Consider the following 6,504-nt stretch of genomic DNA (forward strand, 5'->3'; position numbering starts at 1 on the left):
TCTCCGGGGGAAGGAGGAGTGGTAATAGGGGATAGGGCAGGGTCAAGGCTCTGAGACCCTTTTAACAGGAGTGGACAATATAATAAATATTAAATGACAGTAACTAGCAATGCCTGCCCATAGTAGAATTCAATAAGCTAAAGCTATTTTTATTCTTTCGGCCAATTTTCTGTATTACTGCTAAAACAGTATAATCTTAATAGCTAACAAACTATTTCCCCATTGTTATCTTCTTTTTAAAGGTCCACGTGGGCCCCACCCTTTTGGGTTTCTGATCAGGTGGCCCAGTACTGAAATATCTGGCTGACATGCTTTATTACAAGCACACTCTCCATATCTGTAAATCTAACTAAGTCAAGACATACAATACGAATTTTTTTTTTTACCTGAAAGGATTTTCATTATTTTTCCAAAACTATCAGTGTGTTTGATGCTCAAAACTGACACATAAAATGATATAAAATGATTGCTTTCTGCCCATTAGCATTTATGTACTAAAAAGACAAGCAAGGCAAGGTGTAAAACACAGAAGATAAAAATGAAAATAGTGTTGGGTCTGCTGTTTGACAAGAACATTTTGAAACATGGCAGATGAACTTCATCAGGGGCTGATATGAAGTAATCCACTCAGAAAAAAACATATGTAATCTATATTTATAGAGTAATGAGCTCAGAACTGTCTGTTATAAACTAGTAAAGAAGCCATTACAAACTGCTAAAAGGAGACACTAATCCAAAATGCTACAGAGGTGGGGGGTGGGCAGGAAATGAGACATTAACAAAAGCAGGTTACAAATAGGATGCAAAAAAAGTATCTCAAACCACATAGTACGTATAATGTGTATATGTGTATATACATATATATATATATATATACACATACACACACACATATATACATTAAGCCTGTTCAGTTTACCTCAAGAAAGATAACTAAAGCTCAAAAAACAAAACAAAAAATGTAGAGAGGTATCTAAAAAATCATAAAATGAGACTCAGTGTTTAACTCTTAATACCAATATTAAAAACAATAAAGAGTTATTAATGATTTTGCTTCTGCTAGGCTCAGAAACTTCATGCCTGTTACATCATTTAATCCTCTTAGGAACCCCATGAGACATGTATTACAATCTTCATCTTATAAATGATATGTTAGTCTGCTCAGGCTGTCATGACAAAACAACACAGATTGGCCGGCTTAAATAACAGAAATTTATTTTCCCACAGTTCTAGAAGCTGAAAGTCCACGATCAAGGTGCCATCAGGGCTGGTGTCTGGTGAGACCTCCCTTCCTGGCTTATAGACAGCTGCCTTCTCACTGTGTCCACAGATGAGAATGAGTGATGTCTGCTCCCTTTTTATAAGCACATCAGTCCTAGCTCCACTCTTACAGCCTCATTTAATTTTTCCTCTTTAAAGGCCCATCTCCAAATACAGTTTTACTGGCCATTAGAGCTTCAATATATGATTTAGGGGGACACAAGTCAGCCAATAGCCAATGAGAATCTCAAGATCCCCTCTCCTCATGTCTCCATCCCGCCATGGCCCCCTCTGGGGACTGTGTTGCCCCAGCTCTCTCTGGCTCAGAGTTGGGTTCAGCCATTGGGCAGCACCAGCAGGAGGTCAGAGGGTAGGAGGCTGGCCTATTTATCCCCCTGGCTCCTGTCCTGCCATGCCATAGGTTTAATGGTGGTCACATCTCCTGTTTGGTGGTCTCTCTCCTACGCCTAAAGCTCTTGCCAGGATCCCTTAACCATTTCCTCTTTTTGTTCCCCCATGCCCAAGGTGGTGACAGCTTCCCACTGCTGCTATTTCCAGATCACTTTGCTATTCCCATGTGTGTGTTATCCCAGCGCACACATTTGCAAATAGTGACTTCACTAGACTCTCTTCAGTTGTCTCTTTTTAATGTACATCTGTTTCCTACTGGATGTTAATACAGTAAGTGGTACCCAGGAAGGGAGGATTCTGAAATGGCTTACATATTTGATGAAAGCACAGATAACCTCTTTCTCAGACATGTAGGGGCATCACAATTACTCAAATTATTACTGGTACGAAAAGGGATGGGGCAAGGATACAAAGGAAGGAATTGAGAGGTAGTTGTGGCATTTAGTCATCAAGACAGAAATGTGGCATTTATTTGTTAGGGCAACAGAAGTCATTATAAATATTGTGGGGCCAGCTGGCTATTTCTGGCCGTCCTACACAGAGAAGAGGACACTGAAATTTTGAAGCTCAAACTCCAGTAATGGGTATAAAATTAAAATACCACTATGTCAGGAATCTCTTTATCTCCTGTGGCCACAGAACAGATGTAGTTGAGAAATAAGCTGAGGGCCTGATTGGAAGGGTTATAAACTTTCAGCATGAGTTACTGGGAAAATCTGCCAAGTCTCTCATGCTAAAGTGAGGACATTGGAGCAGAGAAAATGGTGTGGTGACATTTGGGCAGATAATAATGAGGCTGAGAATTCTGAACCCTCAAGTGCCCTTTACTGACCAAGGTAGCCACAAGCGCACATGCGTGTGCACGCACACACACACCTGGCCCCCCACGTAAGGAAACCAGCCTTTGCTCCATTTAAAAAAATGAAATTCAACAGCTACACCTAAAGCACTTCACTCACAAGAGATGCAGCATCTCATCACCCATGACACCACTTATTGGCTCCGGGCCTTAAACAAGAGTCAGATTTCAGCATAGCCCAGATGGAGGACTACAAAGCCTGAGCCTGGAGAGACAATTACATACCAAGGAGACATAGGATCTCACCATAGGTATTGTCAGAAGTCTGGTTAGCATGTATGGAAGAGGACTCAAAGGGTATGAGATTAAAGAAAAGAAAATGTATGGTTTGATTATGCATATGGATGCACATCCCTGGAATTCAGACTTAAATGTGTCAGTATAAGTTTGTGGAAGCGCCTTTACAGTGTTCTAGTTGGTTAACTGAACCTTGGACTAAACAACAGCCTATACTATGAGTATGAGATGTCAAAATTTCCCTAGCATACTGTAGAAAAGGGGTTTTTAAATTTTAACATGGATAAATATCACCTGGAGATCTGGTTAAACAGTTTCCTGAGCCCCAGACCCAAAAATTCTGATCCAGTAGGTTGCAGGGGGTGCGGGTGATGCCCTTGCTGTGGCACTAGGACCTAGGACCACACTCCCAGAGCAGTGCTATAAGGGAATCTGAGCAACCTAAATGTCCATTGACAGATGGCTGGATAAAGAAGTTGTGGTATATATATATAATGGAATACTACTCAGCCTTAAAAAGAATGAAATCATGGCATTTGCAGTAACATGAATGGACCTGGCGATCATCATACTAAGTGAAGTTAAGTCAGAAAGAGAAAGTAAAATGCCATATGATATCTCTTATGTGTGGAATCTTCTTAAAAAGACACAAATGAACTTATTTATGAAACAGAAACAGACTCACAGACATAGAGAACAAACTTATGGTGACCAGGGAGGAAAGAGGGTAGGGAGGGATAAATTGGGACTTCGGGATTCGCAGATACTAACTACTATATACAAAATAGAAAAGACAACAAGGTCCTACTGTATAGGACAGGGAACTATATTCAATACCTTGTAATAGCTTATAATGAAAAAGAATATTAAAAGGAATATATAAATATGTATAAAGGAATCACTATGCTGTACACCAAAATTTAACACAACATTGTAAATCAACTATACTTCAATAAATAAATAAAGGACTGTGAAGGCTCAGGGAGAAAGGAATATTGGAGCACATTATTAGGTGCAATCTGCTGGACCACCCCTTAGCTATAACTTGGTTTTAGACAAGTTAGATGGAAATGTTCTAAACAGTTGGAAATAAGATACTGGAACACAAAGAATATAGTTATTGAATTTTTGTCACGAGATCATAAAATTACCTCAAACAACATCTCACTGATAGAATCATAGATAGAAAACTAAAACTTTTCTGCTGAACAAAGTGGACCACCATGAGTCAAAAGAGTCCTAGATTCTAGACCAAAGTTTCTCCACCAACTTTTCATGATTTCTTCCCTAAGGAGCCTTTTCAAACATTTTTACCCCTAATTGCCCTCCCTCATGAAATTTTTATGCCACAAATATACTGGTATATGTTCTGTATGTAACATACAGCTGTGACATATACATCTAGGCTTACCTCATTTTATCGCACTTCATTGCACTTCGCAGATCCTGCATTCTACACAAATGAAATGAAATGAAAGTTATTCATTTTTTACAAATGAAAGTTGGTGGCAACCCTACAGTGAGCAAGTCTATCGGTGCCATTTTTCCAACAGCATTTGTTGACTTCATGTCTCTGTGTCACATTTCGGTAATTCTCAGAATATTTCAAACTTTTTCAGTATTATTAGATTTGTTATAGTGCTCTGTGACCAGTGATCTATGATGTTACTACTATGACTCACTGTAAGCTCAGGTGATAGTTTGTATTTTTCAGCAATAAAGTATTTTTTTAATTTTTTCTTTTTTAAAATTTATTTTATTTTATACTTTTTTCAGGGGGAGGGTTTACTTATTTATTTACTTTTAGAGGAGGTACTAGGGATTGAACCCAGGAACTTGTGAATACTAAGCATGCATTCTACCACTTGAGCTATAATCCTCCCTCTAAAGTATTTTTTAATTAAGGTATCCACCTTGGTTTTTCAGACACAATGCTATTGTAGACTTAATAGAGTGCAGTATAGTGTAAACATAACTTTTATATGCACTGGGAAACCAAAATATTTGTGCAACTGCCTTTATTGTGGTGATCTGGAACCAGACGCACAAAATCTCCAAGGCATGCCTGTGTATAAAGATTTTTTTTACCCTTCAAGAACCAGTTTTCACCTTCATTGAGAATGTATGTTCTAGATCCAGATCCACCATTATCTTGTTAGGTTTTCTTAAGTTATTAGTGTTTCTGGGTCTTAGTTCACTCTTTGCAATCTGACCAGGCAGTGTGAGATTCCTCCATTGTTCTGCCCCTCCACAGATACTATTCCATCAGTGGATTTGCCCTTTGACCCACATACAGCATTTGATTTCATCTTCATGAGAGGTATACATTGAAAAATTACCAGTAAAATGAATGCAAAAATGAACTACATTTTTCCTTAACCTGGCATAATTATTGCTTTTAAGCCCCCAGTTAGCCTAAAGCATATAGCTTAGTTTATTCCACTGTGGCAAGCTCAGGCCAGTCTAACAATCTGCTAGTCAGATTTAGGACTTAGCACCATCCGTTACATTGGAGCTAAAAGCTCTTTCTCCTCTCCTGGGTCCCATGTGGATTAGAAACATCCATATTAAACAGGACTCAGAGGGTGTACCCTGCTTCCTATCCCTGCACTCTATTTCCTGGTCAGTGTCCCAGCTCTCAGGTAAATGCCTTCAGCAGGTCTCAGAGAGAGCACCCCCCGCCTTCTCACCCATGGCTTCATTTTCCTTCAGTTGCTGGAAGGATTTAAGTGTGAGGTTGGCAAAGTTTGGTCTCTTACAAAGACGGAGTCAGATGCTGGCTCTGACATGTAGAAACACACCATGGTCTGTTGATGCCCATGTGGGCGTCTTGCCCACTCATATTTCAGGTGTCTGCTTCACCACTGAGCAGTGTCTTGAAGGGTGCAAACAGGCTGGCCCACACTCACGGCTACAGTCTTCTTCGCTTTATCCAGGCCTCAGAGGTTCTAGGAATCTCTGACATGGCAAACTTTAAGTCCAAGGGAAAACAGGGTGGGGAAGTTCAGAAGACCTTCACTCCTGCTTTGTTTTCTGCCACTTAACAAACACCCTATGAGAAGCAGCCACTAATTGGTCCCCTACGATCAGAAACATCACCAAACTTTCAGCAAAGAGCACCTTCTCTTTGTTGGGAAACACAGTGAACACATAGGACCCCACTGGAGAGAGGATAAAGTGCTCACAAACTCCCTTTTCAACTCCTTCAGCCACATCACATCTCCTGATGAGCAAGTCTAGTAGGGCAGGGTAAGAGGATTTGTTCTAAGTATAAAGAAAATTTTTTTCTTTAGTCCTTGACTTATCGACTGATTTTTCTCCTCTATAGCGCAGCACTTTCCACTTAGCTAGCAAGTGGATGAGAAACCAGTCAGCAGACCTTCAAAAAAATTGTAGTGTATGTACAGCATTACGGTTTGTGAATCATGACTTTTTCTGTTATCTGTCTTACGCTCCAAGGTGGTAGAAGCAGAGAACTTACAATTTAACACATTATACTGAGTTTTATCTACTCGACCCAAATCTGTATCTCTTCCTATGTCCTATCTTTAAATTAATAGTGCAATTATCCACCCAATTTCACTCAATTCAGAACAGAGGGATTACTCCAGGTGCCTCCCTCATCTTTATCAGCTATATTCAATCAGTCATTAAAACCTGTAAATTCCTCCTCAGTCATTTATCTCAGTCATAAATCCCTTCTGTCCCTCTACTATCTTTTAATTCCAGCCTTTTCT

Source organism: Camelus bactrianus, chromosome 11, assembly GCF_048773025.1.
Source record: "Camelus bactrianus isolate YW-2024 breed Bactrian camel chromosome 11, ASM4877302v1, whole genome shotgun sequence".
Classification (NCBI taxonomy): domain Eukaryota; kingdom Metazoa; phylum Chordata; class Mammalia; order Artiodactyla; family Camelidae; genus Camelus; species Camelus bactrianus.